Here is a 25,398-nt window from a genome sequence, read left to right as displayed (position 1 = left end):
GACATTGTGGGCCAAAGGGCCTTTTCCTGTGCTGTACTGTTCTAAGTTCTATAACATTACAGCTACAAATATACTATTTGTCTTGTATTGTATGGTAGAGTATCCCTCATCTATTAAATTCTGCATGGCAAATAGACAGTAACTGGTTGGTACTTAATTCAACCTGCAGTCACACTACTCATGCTGGCTTTGTGATTTTACTACTGCCCTCTAATCAATAGGATCCTATTGCCTCACCCTGCCTGAATATAACAACTCATGCCGTTAAGGCCCGCTTCACAGTTTTCAAATATTTCTGTTAATTGGCCATTTAAAACACAAAATTGAACCAACTAACGAAATAAATAAAAAATATATTAAACTATAACATTAGATAAAAATGTGCAAAAAGTAATAAAGAAAAGATAAAAGTCTTTGATAAACGTATCTTTGTAATTAAGATTGATAATACCATTCACATCTGAAGAAAGGTCCTGACCCGAAACATCACCTGTCTTTTCCCACCCCAGATGCTGCCTGATCTTTGTGTTTTTGCTCAAGATTCCAACATTTGTAGCCACTTGTCTCCTGTAGCAACATGCAAATCTCTGAGATGACGTGAGGTATGACAGACTTAGGGAAGATTCTAGATACATCCTGCTCCTTGACTCTGTAGATTAAGAAAGTTCCTTTAATCATTGGTGAAGCCAATATCGGAGCAAGAGGTGTATTGTGTCCTGCACTTCTGTGCTCCAGTCTGTAGGCACAGATGTGGGAACCCTGAATGTGTTGACCTGCACAATGCAGCGAGCTGCTGGTTCTCTTAGGAATCACCAGTTTGCCATCAGCCTTATCCGACCCATTATCTCTTGGCAGTACTTTGCTTATTGTCTAAGAATAAACATGCTGTGAGCTACAGCTTTGGCTCTTAAACCATAATTAAGAAGCAGGGCTCTGGAATAAAAAACAAGACTTAACATGTCAGCAGTGATTTAATGAGTTAAACTTCACACCACATGAATGGCATGGATATTGAACATGACACTTTAAAAAACACTAGCCTATTGTGATTGTGTGTACTAGGATAATGAAAGATGTATGATGACTCTACTGTTACATGAGGTACTAGAAGGCCATTGACATGTTGGAGGCATTCTGAAAAAAACTATTCGATCCATTCGATCCGGATAGGCACAAGCAATAACGTGGGGGTCAGACACCACCTTTTGTGGATGGGGAGGAAAGGTTTGGATCTTTTTAATAGGTAGGGAATAAATGAATCGGTGTATAAATATCTTGACAGAATTTTTGAAGAATACAGCTCATGCCCCAAGGACTCTACAGAAACCCCTGTTGCATTACTTAAAGGGGCTGCTCCTTGCCTTCAGGCTGCATTTCTCACCCACCATCCTCATCTTTGGACACCCTGTGCGTAGGAGAGAGTATAGGGCCAAAGATGTTCTGGGTGGGTTGCTCCTGGGCCTGGCCAAGCTGGCCATCCACAAGTCACAGTGCCAGGCGGAAGAGGGGCTCTGCCTGAGCCGGCTGCCTGTCCCTTTTCCGGGGTTAGGTCCGTGCCTGGCTGGTACTAGAGAGGGACCCTGGGGAATTTCTGGGACCACAGGGGGTTGGATTGTAACATAGTTGTATAGTTGTTTATTTAGTATATTTGTTTGTCATGTATTACGGTGGTGGGTTCTGTATGTTTTATTGTATTGTAAATATTATTTTTAATAATTGCATACACTTTTTGATTTAAAAAATCTGAGTCTGAGTCAGTTTGTGGCGGTAAACCAGGTATGATTGTTGACAATTCCCTTATTAGGTTTAGAACAACAGCCAGCAATCCAAATAAAAGGAAATGATGAAAAGGAAGTTGCCCAACACATTTGATAATCAATACAAAGAGAACTTTGATTAGGACGGAGGAGCAAATTACAACATGGATGAAGGAACAAGGAACTGCAGATTCTGTTTTATAAAAAAAGATACAAAGTGCTGGAGTCATGGATAGATGACATTTTGGGTCAGGAGCCTCTTTAAGTCTGAAGAAGGCCCCTGATCCGAAACATAATCTAGTTCTCAAACCTTTCACATGAGAGACATACTTTGAAAATCCACGCTGTCACAGCCCCTCTGAATCATAATGGTTTCAATCAAGTCTCTTGCCTGAAGAAGGGACCGGACACAAAATGTCACCAACAGACTCAGGAACAGCTTCTTCCTCTCTGTTATCAGGCTTCTGAACAGTCCTTCCATAAGATAGGGTACTGTCTGATTCCCCTTTGCCCAATACAGTGAACTTTTTCTTTGGAACTGATGTTTTACAGTGCGTTACCATGTTGAGAATGATATCCTGTGCTCTGTACCTTCCCCCCTTGCTCTATCTACTGTTCTTGAGCTTGACAATTGTATTTATGTGTGGTATATCACATCTGATTGGATAGCATGCAAAACAATGCCTTCCACTCTAGCTCAGTGTAACAACAACAAGCCTAAACCTCGCACTATACATGGATGATAGAGATTCCATCATCTATCTATGGGATGTAAGCATGATGGACTGTTATCACCAATGCAAGACCACACAGATAACATAAAAGGTTTTTGAGCTATTATTCATTCTGAGATACAGTCCAGGAATAGAAATGGTGCCAGCAGATGCATTATCTTCACCTCTCTTGGTCCGTTCACTGCCATTGAATTTTTATTTCTTCGACCTGCATCCAGTTCAGGTTCCCACAAACTCACTGGGACTTCAGTTCCCACTGAAATCCATGCAGCAAAAGAAGAGTTGCACAGGGAATGGTATCATCCTACTGCAAGGATAACACATGACCTGAAGTGGTTGTTATTGTGGTTCACCCGAGAGAAAATAGCTTTTCACTTGCACAATACTGAATCGCTCAGCATTATGTAAATTCCAGGCAATTTTCTTCATGCAGAGATCTGGCAGAGTTTGCATTTCCAATTTAAAATACGGAATACTCACTTCAGATTACAATTCTGTGTTTGTTATTTAGAAGTGGGAATTTTAGAGTGACTGAGGCTTACGTGTAAGAAGCAACGTCCTGTTCACCACAACCAGTAAAACAATATATTACCTGGTGCCTTTATCCGAGCCTCATTGAACCACACAGGGATTCAGATTCATTTGGCATGGAAGGCTCAATTATGGCATTAGCTCCAGTCGGACCTGAAGGAAAACATTGAATTGCCAGTGAAGGCCACAGCAGCCACAGTCAATTTTGCCTCAGGGATTTTCCAGGCTGACAGAAAGAGCATCAGCAACAACGGAGGGCTGCAGTGCGCAGGTGCATCAAGCTGAAACCTTTTCTGTTGGAGAAGGCAATCATGTTCTTTTCCCCTGGGTAACATAGAACAACTGGAGGAAGCTGTGTGATTTTTCCAAATGGAAAGATTTTCTTGCTCCTGCAAACAAGCCTGTGGATGACCTGCGAAGATTTCTACTTGATTAGTGTTCATCTTCAGCATGAGTACCTGCATAGGGTAATGCCAGGGAATACACAGCCTCCGACACAAACAACAACGCATTTATTTTACAGTAACCTATCATGCCCATATTAACTGCCAAAAGAAATCAAAACAGAGGAGATTTACTAGAATGTTGCCTGGGTTTCAGCATCTAAGTTACAGAGAAAGGTTGAACAAGATAGGGCTTTATTCTTTGGAGCGCAGAAGGTTAAGGGGGGACTTGATAGAGGTCTTTAAAATGATGAGAGGGATAGACAGAGTTGACGTGGATAAGCTCTTTTCATTGAGAGTAGGGAAGATTCAAATGAGAGGACATGATTTGAGAATTAAGGGACAAAAGTTTAGGGGCAACATGAGGGGGAACTCTCTTTACTCAGAGAGTGGTAGCTGTGTGGAATGAGCTTTCATTGGAAATGGTGAAGGCAGGTTTGTTTTTATCATTTAAAAATAAATTGGATAGGTATATGGACGGGAAAGGAATGGAGGGTTATGGTCTGAGTGCAGGTAGATGGGACTAGATGAGAGTAAGTGTTCGGCACGGACTAGAAGGGCCGAGATGGCCTGTTTCCGTGCTGTAATTGTTATTTGGTTATACGGTTATATGGTTGGATCACGTTCGATTTCAAATTCACGTTTATCGTCATGTTCACGAGTACAGTGAGGTTTATAGATAGAGCGCGGAAACATGCCCTTTCGGCCACCGGGTCCGTGCCGATCAGCGATCCCCACACATTAACACTATCCTACACCCACTAGGGACAATTTTTACATTTACCAAGCCAATTAACCTACAAACCTGGACGTCTTTGGAGTGTGGGAGGAAACCGAAGATCTCGGGGAAAACCCAGGCAGGTCACGGGGAGAACGTACAAAATCAGTTCAGCCAGCACCCGTAGTCGGGATCGAACCTGGGTCTCCGGCACTGCATTCGCTGTATGGCAGCAATTCTACCACTGCGCCACCGTGACATGAGAGGTGCAGGTACAATGCAACATTTTGCTTGTAGCAGCATCACAGGCACATAGACAAACACACAAAACAAATTATATATAGATTATATGTAAAATTTCTGAAAGAACGAATACAGTGCAAAAAAGACGAGACATTAATACAAAAACATGATTTGTAGAAAAACAAGTTCATAATAGTGCAAGAGGTGGGCTGCAGTTTTCTGTGATTGAAGTAGGGTTAGGGTTGCCCAGATTAGTTTAAGGGCTCTTAGTAAATGCTATAAATGGGACTAGATTGATGGGGCATCTTGGTCGGCATGGTCGAGTTGGGCCAAAGGGCCTGTTTCTGTGCTGTAGGATTCTATAACTATGAACTATTGTTGTAGTAAAATAGTTGCATCTGAACCTGGTGGTGTGACACTTCAGGCTTCCTGTACTTCCTGAGTAAGTGTACTTCCTGTAGCAGTGAGAAGACAACGTGGCCTGGGTCAGGTCCGGCCTTAGGAGGTGCGGGGCCCAATTGGGAAAAATTTCCATAGCAATATAAATAATTAATTATAAATGAGTCATGAGTGTCGTGAGTAACATGACAATTCGGGGGAGAGTTCCTTTCACATAGACTTGGCTATCGCTCAGTACAGCAACATCGTTCTTGATGTTCCTGTACTGAGGGATAATGAAGTCTATCTTTCTTGGCTAACAACCTAACCTTCGGCCTCCAAGATGCAGGTCCATTTTCTAGCAATGTTACAACATTTTGAGATTTAAAAAATCAAGTCAGCATAAAAAGAAGTTTAATTTGACACCTAATTCACTTTCATATCTTCAGTATTAAAAAAGGTTATGGCCATTTTCATACTCGGGAATTAGCATCTTGTACCCTATTGCTTTTCCATTGACTTAACACAAAAACTGTGATCGAGGACAGTCAAAAGCCCATACCTTTCTTAAAAATTAAGAGAACTGAATGAAATTTTCAATTATTATAGATTGAAGCATTCTGAAACAAATATAAAACATCTTACTTGGATGACCTGAAATGAAAGCATATAATTAGTTAATTACCTAATTGTAGCTAATTACAAAATTGACCGTTGTGACGGAAATAGTAATAAAAACCCAGACTGCCTTGAATAGATCAGAACTTTAATATTATTGTATTATATGCTGTAAGTCCATAACAGATAGGTAAATACATTACAATTTCTAGCAATAGACCAGGTCTTTATGGAGAAGATCAGTTGCTAGTTGGTACATTGGCATACCATAACCAGTAGCATTATCATACTCCTCAGATTGTAACCAATAAGCAACTGTACACCTTGTTTTTCCTTAACTTTTCAATTTTGGCATTGTAAACTACAAGTTTTTGCTCTTCAAACCACGCATGACATGCCTTTCTGAGCACTACTTTCCCATTAATAATGTCCTGTAGATTCAATTTCTTAAGAAAAAGATAATTTTTAAAAATAGCCTAAGTATCCAAATAACAAACTAATCCCATTCACACAAGAATTCAGAATATAATATGATTTTTAGATCTCACTGTCATGAATTTATATGCCAGATGGAAGGAATTTAATGTTTAATTCCCATAAATTAATCTAGAAACATCCACTCAAGATAATCAAAATTATTTTTTGCACAATACATGTGGCTATAACTGTTGTGTATATTTAACATGCCATTTCTTAGTGCTAACGGCAGGTACTCGGGGAACGTGGTAACTCATGAAGATTTTTCAACATGTTGAAAGATGTCCACAAGAAATATATACTCAGGATGTAAAAATTTGATACTTTTGAACACGTTGTCAAACCGTAGTAGCTCGTCAGTTTACTGTAGTAGGACCTGGTGTCCTATATCACTATTGTATGTTCATGATGGAAATAAGAATACTCAGTATATTCATTACCTTTGAATAGTAGTTTTATATAATCCTCCCATAATATCTGAGTTCCATTTCACAATATCTATCAGACATACAGAATGTTGCAAGGTAATATCTTGCCCAAACTCAGTTGTATCTTTCTATCTCAATAAATATCACAAAATACACCATTGTTTCAGTCAAATTATGACAAAATATAAAATGTAGGTTATTTGTTATCAGAATGCCATCCCAGAATCAACAGTACTTAATGAACATTTGTTTTACTAATTTACGATCCATATCCAACAAAAAGTTGTGATAATTGCATAAAATGTATTATTGTCTTAGAAATTTGGTGTGGAATGATAATCCATCTCAGAACTCCGTTAGGCAAGTCCCAAACTATAGATACTTTTCCCCCACCCCTAATCCCCCTCGCCCGATCTTCATTGAACCTACCATTTGACTAATATTTTACTCAGCTGCTGTAACATTTCCTTCCTATCAAATTCTCTGTGTAGCATCTCTGTCCCTATCTTCCAATTCCCACTTTGAAGAAGTTCGATACGGACCAGGAATTAAAATTAATAGCTATGAATTGATTATGACTCAATCAATTATGAAGCGAGCTACGAGGTTAGATTGAAACACCTGTCAGAGAGCTAAGAAACCATCCTGAGTTGACGCGTTTCATCCTAAGTGAGCGTTTTGCAGTGACCTCATTCTGGTTAAATATTCTGGTTAAATATTCTTTCCACGGAAATCTCTTATTTCACTTTGAAATTATATTCATTTATAACCGTTTACAACATCAGTAACCACCTTAATGTTCGTACATTTAGTACCGGGTATGCTTGAAACAATTTATTGTAATGTACTGTATCTTTAAAAAAAACTACATCAACCAGGTGTGAAAATTACACTGAATCGAACGATGATTGAAAATGCGTGGGAATCGACTAATCGCGATCCTGCTGCGAAATGGTTAAGTCAAAAGTTGTATTTTATTTCAAAGTGGGAATTTGAAGATAGGGACAGAGATGCTACACAAAGATTTTAAGCTCTTGGGTGAACTCGCACAGTGGGACAAGGCTTGAGGCAGCATCTATGGAGCAAAGAAAATAGCCAGGTCTGAAGAAGGGTTTCGACCTGAAACGTTGCATATTTCCTTCGCTCCATAGATGCTGCCTCACCCGCTAAGTTTCTCCAGCAATTTTGTCTACCGCAAAACGTCAATGATTCCGGGAATGCCGAGAGAGCTAGAGAGAGAGGTGGGGAACAGGAGAGAGAGAGAGCGTGAGAGAGAGAGAGAGGTGGAGAGAGTGAAAGACAGAGAGACACAACGTGGGTCGGTAGGTAAATTGAATGACTAACCTGCTGCAGACCAAGAATCTCACCAAGAAGAAGTCCTCAATCATGATGATGAGTTTTAAGAAATTCTCAATGTGACATTAATGCATCAATCTACATTCCTCAGTAAATGTAATTATGTTTTGAAGAAGTGTTAATGACACCGCGTGAATCGGATCCAAAGGAACGCAGCGTCATTAATACTTCTTCTAAATCACAATTACATTTACTGAGGAATGTGGATCGATGCATTGATGGCACATTGGATAACTACTTGTTATCTACTGGCTGTTCACAAATGCTACAGTAGTCTGCCGCAGAGGGTAGTCGAGGCCAGTTCATTGGCTATATTTAAGAGGGAGTTAGATGTGGCCCTTGTGGCTAAGGGGATCAGAGGGTATGGAGAGAAGGCAGGTACGGGATACTGAGTTGGATGATCATGATCAGCCATGATCATATTGAATGGCGGTGCAGGCTCGAAGGGCCGAATGGCCTACTCCTCCACCTAATTTCTATGTTTCTATGTTTCTAACACATCATTTGTGTCTGATGGTTGTACAGCGCTTGTTATCCATGTAAGTTTTGTAAACAAAATCCGTATGGCAAATGTTTTTTTTTTAATCTTTATTTAACAAAGCGAATTTGTATTTCCATATGAAATACGGTAAATTAATGCTAAATTAACCCCCTTGGGCGCGGGGCTCAATTTGGAAAAATCTGTTCAATCGGCCTAAGGCCGGCCCTGGCCTGGGTGGTGGGTAACATTGAATATAAATGCTGTCTCTCTATCATGCGATAAACGTGGTACCTGCTTGGCTGTTGATTAGTGTTGCTTCTGCAGCATTATTAAAGAGCAAGCACAGTAAAACCTTGATTATCCACAATCGGACCATTCAGAAATTCCAATGGTTCAGCATCCAATCCACAGGTGATGTTCCTTGTACATTAGACTTGAGAGGTGCAGCGTGGAAACAGACCCATCAGCCCACCTCGTCCGTGCTGTCCAATGATCACCCCGTACAATAGCACATTAATACATACTACGGCCAATTTACAGTTGACATACAGTTACATAAACCTTTAGACAAAATCACTGACTATTTGCCTCACAGAATGAATCAATCATTGTATCCACAATTCATCTTTATCATTTACACTGTCACTCTAATTGATGTTAGTTACACCTTACTGCACATATTCATTTTAGAGCCACACAAATAAAAATGTTACAATTTCAGGAGTTCTGCATTATTTAAAATGCCACACTGTATAATTTGGATAGGACTGAAAGAAAGATGCTGTTAATCCATGTCTATTTGATCTGGTGAAGTTGGTGAAGATCTGGTGAAGATAGACACATAATTTGTGCTAGGTCCTCTTTAACTTGATATCAGTGAATTGACACCAATCTCAGTGTTCCTGGCTTCATCATCTGATTACAGGGATCATGAGTGGCCAGTCCTAACTGAAGCGTCTTTTAAAAAGAACATTCTTTGCGGCTTTGCCAGTGATGGGATTTAGCCCAAGGTCTTTAGAACTTGCTTGAAGCCTTCATAGATCACAAGCAAGTACAAGCACCGCTATGTACAGAGTTTGCTGTGGAGGCCTTGACAATGAAATGAAAGAAAAGTTTCCTTTGCATAGATGGTCTGTAAATCTTCCAGACAGATACTTGAGAGCATTGGAATCAAGCCTGAAGGAAATTGACACCTTTTAATATCTTCAGATGGATGATCAAGGTTAATGTAAGCGGCATCCATTCTATCTCCTTTAAGCTAGAGTACTAGCATCACTTGCAGTGCACCTTCATCAATAGCATAAACATCAATGAAAACTCATTCTCCGCATTTACATGCTTCACCAGACCCTAAAGGGCCTGTCCCACTTACGTGTCCTTGGCATGCAAATTACGCGACCTCGTGGTCGCGTTGAGGCGTACGGGCATCGTATGGCCGTGCGGGGATGGTCACACTGAGAAGCGCGGAGGGGTATGTAGTTGTGCGCGACATCGCGCGGGGCTCCGAAATTTTTGTAGTGAACGAAATCTTTGCGCGCCAATGGCCTGTTGCGGAACTGACGGCCAAAGTGGGACAGGCCCAAGACCCTGGCACGACGCAACGTCTCGCCTTCAACAGCAGCAGAAGCAGGCAAACGATCGCTGAGCTCGGCCTGGGGCTCACGGCCGTTGCGGTCCGGATCCGCCCCCACTTCTACTCCCAGAGCAGGGCCAAGGAAATTGAAGATAGACACAAAATGCTGGAGTAACTCAGCGGGACCGGCAGCATCTCTGGAGAGAAGCAATGGGTGACGTTTCGGGTCAAGACCCTTCTTTTCAGACGGAAGAAGAGTCTCGACACGAAAAGTCACCCATTGCTTCTCTCCAGAGATGCTGCCAGTCCCACTGAGTTACTCCAGCTTTGTGTCCATCTTCAAATGACGACACGCGCTCCAGACGGCTGTGCGTAATCGCGTCCGACCTTCGCGGAACCATTGCGGCTGAACGCGACCACGAGGTCGCATAATTTGCGTGCCAAGGACCCGTAAGTGGGACAGGCCCTTAACAGTCTTGCCAGTACTGCAAGCCTCACACCATGTCCCACAGCTTGTAGACATTGCCAGCTTGTTAAACATGACAGATACATCATCCAAAGTAATTGCACAGCATCCATTAGCACATTTTCGTGCAAGAAAATATGCCAAACACCAACAATCGATAGCTGAGTGAAAAATCAACTTTTGATCTCCCCAACCTGGAGTACAGAGTGCCTATAATTATAGATGCAAACACCATAGAGTCGATAGCCAGTCATTGAAATTGACTATTTTCATCATATCACATCTTCTGCTCCAAATCACAATCACTTCTGATTAATGACAGCAGATAGTATAAATATGCATCTCTTTCTTCCCTCCCTCCTCTGAATATAACCGTTCAATTTGTATGTTTCTTTCAGATGACCTTTAAGTTAAAACTGACCAGCCAGGTACCGGTGCATGAAGACAAAGATGCAAAATGCACAGCATCACTCAATCCAGCACCTGCAGCACAGTTTAGAGAATGGTACTTAGCATATTGTAGAGATTGGCTTTGATGTGAAATTTATACATGGTGAGTTACAGGGGCACATGACTTATAGCCAGAACTGGAGTAAAGGGTAACATAGGTGGGAACACCCACAGGAGATGTTTGATGACTATCAGGTCTTTTATGGCTAGTTTACACGGGGCGACTTGACGCAAGATGTAGCCAGAGTGGAGTGGGTCGTGGTCTAGTACGATATCACACGATATAACGGGGGTAGAGTAAAGAGTTCCCACGGTACTCGGCAATTCTGTCATTTGTGCGAGTGACTTGTCCGTCTCCCGATGTTTCCCGAATGAACATCGTGGACTGTAGTGTAGTTAATCACGTGGCACAAATGATGTTACTTTGTTGTCACACACTCTATTCGTTTTTTTCACCCGAGCTCTTTAATGAGCTGAAGAATAATCTGTTTTTTTAGACAAATGTTGTTTGGTGTGATGCACCTTCTCTCAATATGTGCAAGAAGTCGTCTTTTTATTTTGTCAAATATGAATAAAGACTGTATCTCACATTGACCGTGATGATTGTGTTATTTTATGATCTACTGAGAGGTGAAACTTTCAGTCTGAAGAAACTTTCAGCCCGAAACGCCACCCGTTCCTTCTCTCCAGAGATGCTGCCTGTCCCGCTGAGTTGCTCCAAGCAACTGGTGTCTATCTTCAAAGGACTGACCAGGACTGCCTCTCTCTCTCTCTCTCTCTCTCTCTCTCTCCCTCCCTCCCTCTCACACAGGCATGAATGGAGAAACTCCGCGGGCCAGGCAGCATTTACGTTCCTTCTCTCCAGAGATGCTGCCTGTCCCGCTGAGTTGCTCCAAGCAACTGGTGTCTGCTATCTTCAAAGGACTGACCAGGACTGCCTGCCTCTCTCTCTCTCTCTCTCTCAGTCTCTCTCTCTCTCTCTCTCTCTCTCTCTCTCTCTCTCTCTCTCTCACTCCCTCTCCCTCTCTCTCTCTCACACAGGCATGAATGGATGAACTCCGCGGGACAGGCAGCATCTACGGAGAGAAATGAACAGCGACCCATTCTTCAGGCTGCCTTATGTCTCTCCCCCCCTCACCCCAACTCCCACCCACACACGCGAATGCTGGAGAAACTCAGCGGAACATTGTCTATTTCCGTCGTTCCATAGATGCTGCTGCACCCGCTGAGTTTCTCCAGCATTCGCGTGTGTGGGTGGGAGTTGGGGTGAGGGGGGGGGGGGGGGGGGAAGAGCTTGGAGCAACTCAGCGGGACAGGCAGCATCTCTGGAGAGAAGGAACGGGTGGCGTTTCGGGTCGAGAGCCTTCTTCACACTCTCCCTCCCTCACTCTCACACAGGCATGAATGGAGGAACTCCGCGGGCCAGGCAGCATTTACGTTCCTTCTCTCCAGAGATGCTGCCTGTCCCGCTGAGTTGCTCCAAGCAACTGGTGTCTATCTTCAAACGCCTGACCAGGACTGCCTCGCTCTCTCTCTCTCTCTCTCTCTCTCTCCCTCCCTCTCTCTCCGTAAATGCTGTCTGGCCCGCGGAGTTCATCCATTCACGCCTGTGTGAGAGGGGGGGAGAGAGAGAGAGAGACGCACACACAAGGTGGATGCGAAATCTTACCTGCCTGTTTCAGTGACAGACACCCACCGCCAGTAAATGAAGACACCCCCATCTTTCAGACAAAAAGAGACACACTGACATTAATGAAATGCTTAGCTAGTTTTATTAGATTTGTATGTAAATAGCAAACTGGCTGGATTCACTCTATCCAACTTCCGGGTTCACCGTTGGCAGGAGTTCCCACGGTGACCGCAAGAGTTACTACCGATATCGCACGGGACACTTCGTTCATAAAATGTTGCAATGCTTAACCACAAGTGCACAAGACACTCTTGGACAAATTCAAACATGTTTGAATTTTCTCCCGAGTACCCAAGGTACACGATTACATGCCGTTAGCGCCACGGTGGTCCACGAATGCCGTATTGTTACCGCACGAGGTTCCCACGATGTCAAACTCTGGTTACCTCTTGCGTCAAGTCGCACCGTGAAAAGGGGGTTTTAGAAAGAATATGTGAAATGCCAAGCAAGTTAAGGGATTCCAGACTCAACATCAAACATTGCATGGAACATACACCTTTGTGCCAAGGATACACTGCAGGCTAAACTATCACTCAGTGTCTAAAAGCCAAAGTCTGAACTGCTTTCATAGGCAGAAGCCGTAATTATAATTGGAAGTTCAATTTTCTGTTGTGCTATCATTTTGTGCTGGCAATAGTGGCTCTGGACAACTGCAGTGATATTCAAAGGAGTTTGTGAGGTTCACAGCACTCCAACAAAGTGGCTTCCAGTGAATTACTGTACATCAAATCTGCTTTTCTTTCACAGAATGGCAATATCTGTAATTGCATTGATACTTAAAATGTCCATGCCAGTCAGCCAGCCAGTCCGTGCAGAATATAGCCTTATAAAGCCAGAGAAACTAAAGGTACTCCTCCAAGATAAACTGCAGTGCGCTCCAGTATGAGTGAATATTCCTTCCATCAGCCATGCTTTAGAAACATAGAAACACAGAAACATAGAAAATAAGTGCAGAAGTAGGCCATTCGGCCAGCACCACCGTCATCCAAAATCAGTACCCTGTTCATGCTTTCTCCTTGATTCCTTGATTCCTTTAGCCATAAGAGCTATATCTAACTCTCTCTTGTATACATCCAGTGAATTGGCCTCCACTGCATTCTGGGGCAGATTATTCCACAGATTCACAACTCGCTGGGTGAAAACGTTTTTCCTCATCTCAGTCCTTTAAACATAGATACTCCTTGGATGCAAAGCACATGCTCAAGATTGATTAATTGATATTGCTATTATTGTTATAATGGTAGGAATGTAAATATATGGCACAAACATGATTTGGTTTGGTGCTGCATTCGTCAATTATGAGATCAAGTATATACTGGGATGATCAAGAGCAAGATGGATGCAAGGTGGCAGTTGAAGTGGAATGGACAGTGTTTTTTCTGGACTTCCAATCACTCATAAGACGTAGGGATCAGTGAGAAGTCCAGCAATGAGTGAGTTTTCTAACTGGCCTTGAGATGTTACTGTGGACCTCAGTCTTCAGCGGCTGCACACCACCTGGTGAAAGCACTTTCAGGTGCAGATAGATTCAAGGATTTTGATACTGTTACCATGGAGGGAAAAAAATACATTTCCAACTTAGGCTTGTGTAGGTATGTTACAAAACTTTACCTTCAGCGGCGCTGTAATACTGCCACTGGCCATGTGCGCAATTTTGGCGCATTTGAGGGGGGGGGGGGGGGGGGTTAAAACGGGGTTTTTTTCCCGACCTGGTCCTGAATTATATTTGTTGGAGTGCAAGATTTTGCTAAAGAATCGTTCCTACGGCCGTTCTGTGTGTTTTTTTTTAATAATTCACCCGACAAGTTAATCGCTGTAATGATTTTAAAAGCAGCTTCTGAAGCCGTCAATGTCGACAACTGGGACAGATTTTATGCAGGACCAGGTAAAAGAAAGTAGTTTATTTTTATGTATAAAAGTGTTGCTTAAGATGTATTTAATTCACATTTTACATTGCGAAACGGTGATTTTTCCCCCCCCCCCCGAAGAACCGGCAGTGTATTTGCTGCAGATATGGGGGTATAAATTCACCACATCTGAACGTTCTAAATGGTCCCGTTCCAGTAAAACCCACTCGCAAGCTGATTTAAATGGCCATTAATTTACAGGTATTAAACATTAAATTCCTTCCATTTGGCCTATGAACCCATGACAATGAGATTTTAAAATTATGTTATATTCTGTATTATTGTGTGAATGTTATTTGGACACTTAGACTATTTAAAAATGTTAATCTATTCTTAAGAAATGGATAGATGTTTAGATCTAGTAATTGAATTTTGTAATTAGCTACAATTAGGTAACTAACTAATTATATGCTTTAATTTCAAGTCATCTAAGTAAGATTGTTTCATATTTGAAAATTTCTTTCAGTTCTCTTAAATTTTAAGAAAGTTATCAGCCTTTAAATGTTCTCAATCACAGCTTTTGTGTTAAGTCAATGAAAAAGCAATAGGGAACAAGATGCCAATTTCCGAGTATGAAAATGGCCATAACTTTTTTAATACTGAAGATATGAAAAATTATACTTATTTTTATGCTTTATCTGATGGGATAAATTAAAGACTTGATTTTTAAAATCTCAAAATGTTGTAACATTGCTAGCTTGTGGTGTATGATTGCAGGGAATGTGGGGATGATACCGTTGTCATGCCACTGCTGCCCTTTTCCTTCAAGGTAGTTTAAATAATGCGTTTAAGAAATACTGTGGACTAAGTCTTGGTAAAATACATCACTGCATCTTGTTGGTGGTACATATTACTGCTGCGTTTCCCCAGGATATTGTTGGGGAGAATTCAGCAAAGTGGGGAGATGGGCATTGGTAAATAGAACAGCATGAATCCAGGGACACTATAATTTGCCTCCTGCTCTGTGCCTGAAGAAATATAATGAAGCCTGCTCTCCTTGAGGAATTTTGAGTAATCCTTGAGTACGTTTTACCTCCTGACTCTAGTAGAGTTCTGAAAACTGAAAAACAGTACAATCTCTATCACGAGACTGGAAAGAGCCAGAGGCAGAGAAATAGTACAAGAGCAGTCTCTGCCACTGGCCAGGTAGTTCATGCCCAACTGTGCCACCGAAGCATGTGGCAGATCTCTTTGTGAACACCCTTGGGGAAGTGATGCATGTTCACATGTTGTTCCAATTAAAATGAAAGGGAACAGCAGCAGCTGGAAACCCATTTGTTCTTGTTTTTTTCCGTTTAGAGCTATTTGCCCCAATATCTCCTTTAACTATTTGCCTATTTCTTTCTCCATCATGCATGTAGGTACAACAAAGTCCCATCAGTAACTCGCCTGCGACAAATTATAACTGTATTTTAATCGACTGTGACCTCTTAATTATTATCAAATATCAATGATATACAACAATCAAATCAAACTTCGGCAAATTGGCTTATCTCTCCTTTTAGTTAAACCCGCAATGATGCAGGATGTGGGAATACAGGAAGGAATGGATAGACAGAGATAGGTACTGCTAAATACTGGTTCTCCCATTCACGTTCAACACATGATGTACCTGGATCATTGCAGTCCAATTTAATAGCAATTAGATCAAATTATTAAAAGGCAATCACTGAGATCATGATCTGCACACTTACATTCAATGCCACGTTCACTATCTCCCTTAAACATTTGGCATATCAAGTCAAGTCAAGTTTATTCGTCACATACACATACGAGATGTGCAGTGAAATGAAAAATGGCAATGCTCGCGGACTTTGTGCAAAAAGACAAACAAACAAACAACCAAACAAACTATAAACACAATCATAAACACACACATATTATTTTACATATTAAATATTGGAAGGAAAAACGTTCAGTAAAGTTAGTCCCTGGTGAGATAGGAGTTTACAGTCCGAATGGCCTCTGGGAAGAAACTCCTTCTCAACCTTTCCGTTCTCACAGCATGACAACGGAAGCATTTGCCTGACCGTAGCAGCTGGAACAGTCCGTTATATGGGTGGAAGGGGTCCCCCATGATTTTATTGGCTCTGGAGTTGCACCTCCTGATGTATAGTTCCTGCAGGGGGGCGAGTGAAGTTCCCATAGTGCATTCGGCCGAACGCACTGCTCTCTGCAGAGCCTTCTTAGATATATATATGCCATTTATTGTCACTATACATGGCAGAGCACTCAGTGCATACATACATACATTCTTGTCCTGGGCAGAGCAATTCCCAAACCAGATGGTAATATGGTATGAATAGCACCAAAAATATATATACTCACAATCGTGCATAAAATTAGCACTTCCTCCCCAACAATACTATGAAAATACCACAATCAGCAGTTGAAGAAAGCAGCAAAAAAGCAATTAGCAAAAGGTGATAAATACTGGCATTTCCATAGACTGCTATATTTTCTGAAAAAAATGAACAATTAAATCAGTCACGTCCTCAAATTCAACTTTCTTAACAAAATATCAAGTATGAATGATATTAAAAAATTGAAAATAAGCAGCCTAGCATTGTTCTCACCTATTCACTGCACAATTGTGGCTGCAGTCTGCTCCTGAAGTGATTGACTCGTGTGCTAAGATTAATGCATTTGACCAGGATATAATGAGGTCTTTGTATGTTACTCTGGTGCCTTTAAAAAAATCAATATTTTTGAGCCTTATTGAATCGAAAGCTCATTTTTGCAAGTGTCTGCATCTCCTTGTGTGATTGCATCGCTGCATATGTAATTCTAACGTCAGAAATGAAAGCATCATGTTGATTCTAAATCTTTAGAAAGTAGAAGAGTGAACCTTCTAAAAATGTGTTCCTGAGACAAAATATAATGCAGTGAACTGATGTGGGTGTACATTATTTCAGGGAAAAGTACAGAAGTGTGGAATAATCATCATGCTCACATAGTGACAAATAAATGAATTGTGACCAATAGCCAATGCTTCCTTTTCATCAGAATCCAGTAACTACTTCTGGGGGTAATAACAGTGAATATTTAATATGCTTGTGTGGCATTGCTCTGATGGTTATCTTAATACATGGGTTAATGTATTTGCTTTAAATGGGCAATGTGCTGCATGCACCTTGTAGCATACATTTTATGGCCAAGAGCAATAAATGAGAATAATTTAACTGAACCGTCACTACAAAGGTGAGGGACTAACTTGATCCGAGAAAGTCCCACATGACAAATTTCTTATTTCGGTAATGATGTTAAGTGGGATACAGTGCTTCTGGGATGAGAATGGAGCATAAATTTTCCTGAAACACTCTTGAGTGGTTGCAAGTGCCCCGGTGTCAAAACTCAATTGACTGAGGAATGAGAGCAGAGTGTTTGCCCAACATTTCAGTGCTGAAAAGTTGCAGAGTATAAAAGGGAAGTCAAATCAGAAAGTAGAAGGTAAATAAAGGAGAAACAAATAAATAAAAGCAGCAGCTTTTAATTCGGGAACTTTTATTAATTCAGCCCAGACTAATGGCATGTTGTGCCTTTGTTTTGAAGCTGTGTGGACACAGGAATGATTTAGTGCACAAAACTACCTTGTAAATATTATGTGCACATGCGACTATAGACACATTCCCTCGTTTAGATCATGCATTGTCCACATGCAAATTGTCTTGAGTGTAGTTGTTTCTTCATTCAACTAATTTCATTAAGTACGACAAGGGGATGGTTTTGAAGAAAACTAGATAGTTTAAAATTAAATTAATGTAAGAAACAAGGTGATAAAAAGGGTGAGGAACACATTGATTTTTTTAAAAATATAAGCATGAATCCCAATTAAATAAACTATTAATGCCTCCAAAATGCATGTTCTTCAATGTATGCAGCATCAACAATAAAAAGAGATCCTGAACTAAAATTCATAGCATGGACACATATGGGGAAAGAAGGAGAGGGGTTGAATAATACACAAGATTATTTCACCAATGATTGATAACTAATGTCTGGAGAAAAATAAAATTCAGAACCATATTCATATGAACTGAAATAAAACAGACTTCTCGAAGTTAAAGAGTATGCTGCAGAGCACACAAAATAGAAGGCTGCAATAAATCAATTGTCAGGTTTATTATCATATGCACAAGTACGGTGAGGTACAAGTGCAATGAAAAATCTTGCTTGCAGCAAACACGCAAAAATAAATTATACATAAATGATGCACACATTTCTGAACAAAGACCGTGCAGAAAGCAAGACATTAGTGCAAATGCATAAATAAGCAAAATAAAGTTCATGGTGGTACAAGAAGTGGATCATCTTGTTCCATTATCGAGGTAGGATTAGGATTGTAGTGGTTGGTTCAAGAACCTCATAGTTGCAGGGAAGTAGCTGTTACTGAACCTGGTGGTGGGGACTTCAGCTTTCAATCTTTCCTGTCTGATGGCTGCAGTTAGAAGAGAGCACAGCCCAGACGGTAGGGATCCTTGATGACAGATTCTGCCTTCTTGAGGCCACACATCATACATAGGCTTTCCATGGAGGGGAAGGCTGTGCCCGTGATGGATAGGGATGGGTCCACTACTTTCTGCAGCCTCTCACATTCGTGAGCATTGAAATTGTCATACCTGACCACGATGCACCCAGTCAGGATACGTTCTACATACATCCGCAAATGTTTGTTCGAGTACTTAGAGTTATACCCAGATCTCTTTAAACTTCTACAAAAGTAGAGGCTCTGGCATTTCTTCATGATTACATCCACGTTCTGAACCCAGGACAAGTCATCTGAGAAGTTTATGACCAGGAATTTGAAGCTGCTTTCTCTACCACTGATCCACTGTTAAAAACTGTCACAAGTCTCCTGACTTCACCTTTCTGAGGTCAACGATTACTTCCCTGTCATACCTTTGTTGATGCTGAGTGAGAGTTTGTTGTAGTAACAACATATATATATATCTCATCTTGACCACTTCCTGTCTCCGCTGTATATTGATTTTAGAAAACACGCTACCACACATCACTATGATTTTGGGCCATCTTACTCACAGTCCTCCTCCGCTGAGGCAGGCCCGAGGATTTTTCTGATTGATGAAAAATAAAAAAGGTATGAGTGCTTAAAAAATCTTGAGATCAGCTGATTGGTCCTCTCGCCAGTCAATCACCACGGTGAAGGTAACGCCCCTTCTCCTAGATCAGGACGAGGAGAGGATTGTCGTTTAATGTTATTTAAACAGATAGAGGGAGAGGAGGGGTGTAGGGAGGGGAGAGAGGTTATGGAGGGAGGGAGGGTAGGGGAAAGGAGAGGTGAGGGAGAGAGTGCGGGGGAGGAGGAGAGGGGAAAGAAGAGGGAGGGTAAAGAGTAGGGGATGGAAGTGCTGTGGGATGAGGGGAAATGAGACGTGTCTGCGCAGTTGGGGGATATAGGTGAGTGGAGGAATATTGCATTGGGGACACGGGTTGCGTTGGGGGAACGGGTGAGTGGTGGAATATTGCGTTGGGGGAACGGGGCCCAATGGGTCCCGCTTGGTCTAGTATTTATATATAAAACAGTATGTGAGATAATTAAAACAATATAAGTATTATCATTGAATGTTTTAATCATTCAATTACTTTTTCAATTCTCCAGAAGCGAGAATGAGGGTAGTACAGAAAATACAATGGCCACATTGTGTGCAGGGCTCCTTTGTAACCAAATATAAAAAAGGGAACATCTAAACAATAGTAATCATAACATCTAGGTCGATTTTGTGATGATCGTGAGCTAATTAAAGATTAAAAAAACATAAATAGGAGAAAAGGGCAGGATAAATCAGTGACACTGAAACAAATTGTTTATTGACAAATGAATAAATAGAGAAGCAGTGGGAGATACTTAGAAAGATGAATAAAATCATTCTGGAGAATATGTCAATATAAAACATCGCTTTTTGGAACATTTTAACCTGAAGAACAGTAAATGTAAGGTTAGAGATTAGACCAGGCACGACTGTTAAATCATTTGGCCCCTTGTTTGTTGGAGAGAATGACTGTGATAATAATATGAGAAAAGATCAAAAAGATGTAAAATCCTCTTACAATAAAGTGCAAGGGTTAGGAAAGGTGGGTTATAGGGTGGGGCAGTGATGGCACGGGGGTAGGGCAGTGATGATTAACTATTCAGCCTTAGAGTGGATCCTTGGTCTATCCTAATTTCATTTATGCATTTAGTAAGAGTTTAGAAAAGAGGCATTATGCTATTTATAGGAAAGAGCCTAGTCCATCACGGGTGGGGTGCTGACCTCCCCACCATCGGAGGGATCTACAAGAGTCGTTGCCACAAAAAGGCAGTCAGCATCATCAGAGACCACACCACCCTGGCCACACTCTCATATCACTCCTGCCAAAGGGAAATAAGTATAGGACCTTGAAAACTGTTATGTCCAGGTTTAGGAGCAACCTCTATCCTACAATCATCATTCTATTAAACACTACAACCATATAGGCGCTGAACTATATATCCTTGGGAGGGGGGGGGGGGGGGGGAGGCATTATTTTTGACTGCATTATTATTGTTTAATCATTTGTCCATTTGTTCTATATATACTGAACATTTTTTATTATTATGGGTATTACAGAGCACTCTGTTCACATATCTGTTGTGCTGCTGCTAGTAAGAATTTCATTGTTCTATTTCAGGACATATGTCAATAAAATACTCTTGACTTTTGAATTGTTGTTACTCAGAATATCAAATTGTATGTCACAGCATTCCACAAGTGTCAGTGTTGCAACCTTTAATACTGAGGACTGTGCAAAAGTAACATAATAATTTACAGAATTATCTTGTCTGATGCACAGGAATCTCAATAGGAATCAGGGAGACGAATGAAGAAGGAGACTACCTATTTCTTCGAAAATAAAGTCTCAACATTTAGTGAGTTGAATTTCCAATTGGAAGAAGGAATTCTGATTAAGAGGCAGTTTTAAATGCACAATATTTTAATTTAAATATATTCTGTAGTCAGTAGAAAGCCTGATTCCAAGCATTGGTTCCTGACTAGTAGAGAACATTTCAGAAGTGATTATTAGGTGGGTTATTAGCCCATTAGGATCACAAACATGTGGGGTTTGCAACATGACAGTTTTAGAGGACAAACTACAGGAGCCTCAGAGAGATTGGGGCAAAGATAAATATTTGGGAGTTGGCGATCCCCTTTTTCTTACTCCTCCTGGCCCACAGATAGCGACAATGGGCCTAGGGCGACAGATGGCGCAATGGGCTAAGTGTTCGGCTGGCAACCGGAAGGTAGCCGGTTCAAATCCCGCTTGGAGTGCATACTGTCGTTGTGTCCTTGGGCAAGACACTTCACCCACCTTTGCCTGTAATGGAATGTAATTACGGCGGCAGGCGCGGGCACACCGCGACGCCCTGTGTCTCCCTTTCAAGGGAGATGCTAAAAATGCATTTCGTTGTCTCTGTACTGTACACTGACAATGACAATAAATTGAATCATTTCATTTCATTTCATTTCACAAGCTGAAAACTAGCAACTTAACTCTTAACTTAACTAGCAACTTAACAAGCAGCAGTTTTTTGCCTTAATTTAGTTGTTAGGGAATCTCCAACATGCATTAAATGTCGGACTAAATGTAAAAGTCTAGTCATCCAATTAAAATATTTAAATGACTGAAACAAATCTTGGGAATGCGTGGTTATCCATCCCTTTTCAGTTAAAGTTGGAAATGTGGAATCAGGGATTAAACCAATAAATAGTGGTTTAATATCCATTAAACCACTATTTATTAGAGGTTAAGACTACCATTGAGGAGTTTATTTTCTAAAGGGACAAAATAAAAAAAAGCATGTTGATTGTGTACAGAAACCTAATTACACCACATTGGAGTCATCTTTATTTCTTGCTCAAGATGGATATTGGAATGGAAATGTGCCAAAAGTATTTACCAGAATGAAAGTGGAACCATGTGGTAACACCTTAAAGGAAAAATTAAACAGGGTTCGGAATGTTTTCTCTAGAATGAAACCACTGGTGTACATCCTGTAGAGCACTTCAAAATGATGAATGGGCTAGATAGGGTGAACACTGTTTCCATTTGTGGATGAATTGGTATTAAAACTGTCAATACAAGATTTACAATCATAATTTCAAGGAAAACCAATTCATCCAGAAAGTTGTTGGAATATGAATATACCACCTGCAGCAATTTGACTGAATCATGTGTGCATTAACAGGTGAGAGAAAATAATAGGACAAGTAGCTAGGATTAGATGAAGGCGGCTTATGTACAGTATAAAGCAAAGTTGCGATTGTTGGGCCAAATGGTCTGTCTCTGTGCTCTAGCTGCTTTGCAATACCATGTTTTCTTGATACTGTGGGGAATTTTGGAGTAGTGGTAATGGCATGGTGGTTGTATGTGAAGCCAAGGTTTGGGAATAGTTATAGTAACATTGAGCCCTGATGAGCAGACAGATTAAGTCTCACTTCAGTCAAATAAAAATCCTTCAGGACAGTGAAAATACCGTCAAATAATTTATCAGGAGGAGAACACAGTGACTATTATGCTTAATGACTACAGGCCTGTCGCACTGACCGCTGTAGTCATGAAGACCCTTGAAAGGCTTGTGCTGGCCAAGCTGAAAAATATCACAAACTCCCTGCTGGACCCTCTGCAGTTTGCATATTGGGCCAATAGATCTATGGATGATGCAGTCAACCTGGGCCTGCACTTCATCCTCCAGCACCTAAATCTCAGGGGACCTATGCGAGGATTTTGTTTGTTGATTTTAGCTCTGCATTCAACACCATTGTGCCAGAGCTACTACACTCCAAACTTTCCGAGTTGACTGTGCCTGAACCCCTCTGTCGGTGGATCACCAGCTTCCTGACAGACAGGGAGCAGCATGTGAGGCTGGGAAAGCACATCTTGGACCCGCAAACCCTCAGCATAGGAGCACCGCAAGGCTGCATGTTCTCCCCTCTCCTCTACTCTCTCTACACCCATGACTGCAACTCCACTGACTCCTCTGTCAAGCTTCTCAAGTTTGCGGATGACACAACCCTGATTGGACTGACCCAGGATGGGGAAGAATCTGCCTACAGCCAAGAAGTGGCACAGCTGGCAGCCTGGTGCCATCGCAACAACCTGGAGCTCAATGCTCTTAAGACAGTGGAATTGATAGTAGACTTTAGGAGAGCTCCCCCTCCCCTCACCCCACTCACCATCAACAACACCACAGTCCCATCTGTGGAATCTTTTAAGTTCCTGGGAACCATAATCTCCAAGGGCCTTAAATGGGGGGCTACCATCGACTCCACAGTCAAAAAGGCACAATAGAGGATGTACTTCCTGCGGCAGCTGAGGAAGCACAATCTGCTTCAGGCAATGATGGTCTAATTCTATACGGCCATCATAGAGTCTGTCCTCACTTTCTTCATCATGGTCTGGTTTGGCTCAGCCACCAAGCACGACATCCGGAGGCTGCAGCGAATCGGCCGATCAGCTGAGAAGGTTATTGGCTGCAACCTTCCCTCCATTGATGAACTATACGCTACAAGGGCTAGGAAGCGAGCGGGTAAGGTCATCCCTGACCCCTCTCACCTTGGCCACAAACTCTTTGAATGACCTCCCTCTGGAAGGCGACTACGGACTGTCAAAGCTGCCACAGCCAGACATAGAAACAGCTTTTTTCCACGAGTAGTAGCTCTACTCAATAACCAACAATATGTACCCTCCTTTTGCTCTGGTAGTTTACTTAATTCACATGTTTAATCAATAATGTTTTGTTATTAATGTTTAATGTTTTATGTGTCATTCCCAACTGTCACTGTATGTTGTTGTCACTTGTGGGCGGAGCACCAAGGCAAATTCCTTGTATGTGAATATTGGCCAATAAAATTATTCAATCATTCCTATTCACTCAATCATTCATTCATTAATATGTTAATATATCGCTCTTAAATTTAAGCATAAACTTCTAAATACACACCATATAGGGGAAACTTCAAAATTAAGTAAAGACCCAATATTTTGGAAGGTAAATTGTGCTTAGAAATAAAATCTTAATATACTTTGCATTGTACCTGTTAGTTCCAGTTTTCAAGTTTAAAATAACCTGTTCTTGATTTATTAAAAGATCTTTGAATTAGTTCTTCTACTCAATGCTACTCTTTTGGCTTGGATTTATAAGTTTTATTTATTGCCTGTGGTTATGAATATAATTTCTAAATTTATAGCTAAGATGGATAAAGTGTTATAAATCACGCTATACGTCATTGTAATGATCCAGAGCAGATGATAAAGTCCTACATGTTTCAAAGAGTGCTTGCATTGGAAAAAATGCTTGTTTATTGTAGCTTGTTAGTTTCAAACATACATTAATGATTCAGACTTTCAGCATATTATTTTAGCCATGTTTCATTCTATGGATATATTTGCATTGAGAAAACTGGTATAGTCATTGTTTTATATCAAAATTACTTGGAATTGATATATGCACACAAAATGTGGCAGGGATTCTCATAAAGTACTTTACACAACTTTTTATTAAAGAAAAGATACTGAGGATGGAGAATTCTGAATTAGGTGAACGGAGCTATAATAACAATAGCAGAAGTACTAAATTTGAACACGGTCAAATTACAGAAACTTGACAGGATATACCCATGGATCTGAAGAATTTTGGTGGAACACAGGGAGGAAATTTTGTAATTGATGATAAAGGTGAAATTATTAAATATATAGATGAAGTGAAAATAATCGGAGATGGTACAGATTTTAGAAAGAAAGAATGGATGATACAATGCACAGCTGGTAAAGTTGCTGCCTCACAGAAACCCGGGTTTTATCCTGTCTATGTGGAGTTTGCACGTTCTTCCTGTGATCCCATAGGTTTCCTCCAGGTGCTTTAGTTTTCAGCCAAATCGCAAAGACGTATGGGTTAATTGGCCTCTTGTAAAAAAATGCCCCTAATGTGTTGGATGTGAAAGTGGGTTAACAGAATGATTGTGAATGGGTGATTGATGGTCAGCGTGGACTTGGTGAGCTAACGAGCCTGTTTTCATGCTGTATCTCTAAACCAAACTAAACGTAAAAGTGGTTAATTTCTTGAGATGTATTTGGTAGAATGCGCATAGCCAGTGGATGGGATAACTGTGG

General features: G+C 41.1%; 1 protein-coding gene and 1 long non-coding RNA gene across 9 annotated transcripts in view; one reads left to right on the top strand and one right to left on the bottom strand.

Annotated features, from left to right (window-relative positions):
- Nucleotides 1-25,398, top strand: part of LOC129708452 (trinucleotide repeat-containing gene 6C protein-like) — a 440,994-nt gene that overhangs the window by 264,091 nt on the left and 151,505 nt on the right. The window lies entirely within an intron of this gene.
- Nucleotides 14,326-25,398, bottom strand: part of LOC129708453 (uncharacterized) — a 37,217-nt gene continuing 26,144 nt past the window's right edge. The window contains exons 3-4 of the long non-coding RNA XR_008725356.1: nucleotides 16,502-19,431; nucleotides 14,326-16,432 (exon numbers count right to left, since the gene is read on the bottom strand). This is a non-coding gene — a long non-coding RNA (uncharacterized LOC129708453). The remainder of the gene's footprint in view (nucleotides 16,433-16,501; nucleotides 19,432-25,398) is intronic.

The sequence above is a fragment of the Leucoraja erinacea genome, chromosome 23 (assembly GCF_028641065.1).
Source record: "Leucoraja erinacea ecotype New England chromosome 23, Leri_hhj_1, whole genome shotgun sequence".
Classification (NCBI taxonomy): domain Eukaryota; kingdom Metazoa; phylum Chordata; class Chondrichthyes; order Rajiformes; family Rajidae; genus Leucoraja; species Leucoraja erinaceus.
This window is presented reverse-complemented; position numbering and strand designations above follow the sequence as displayed.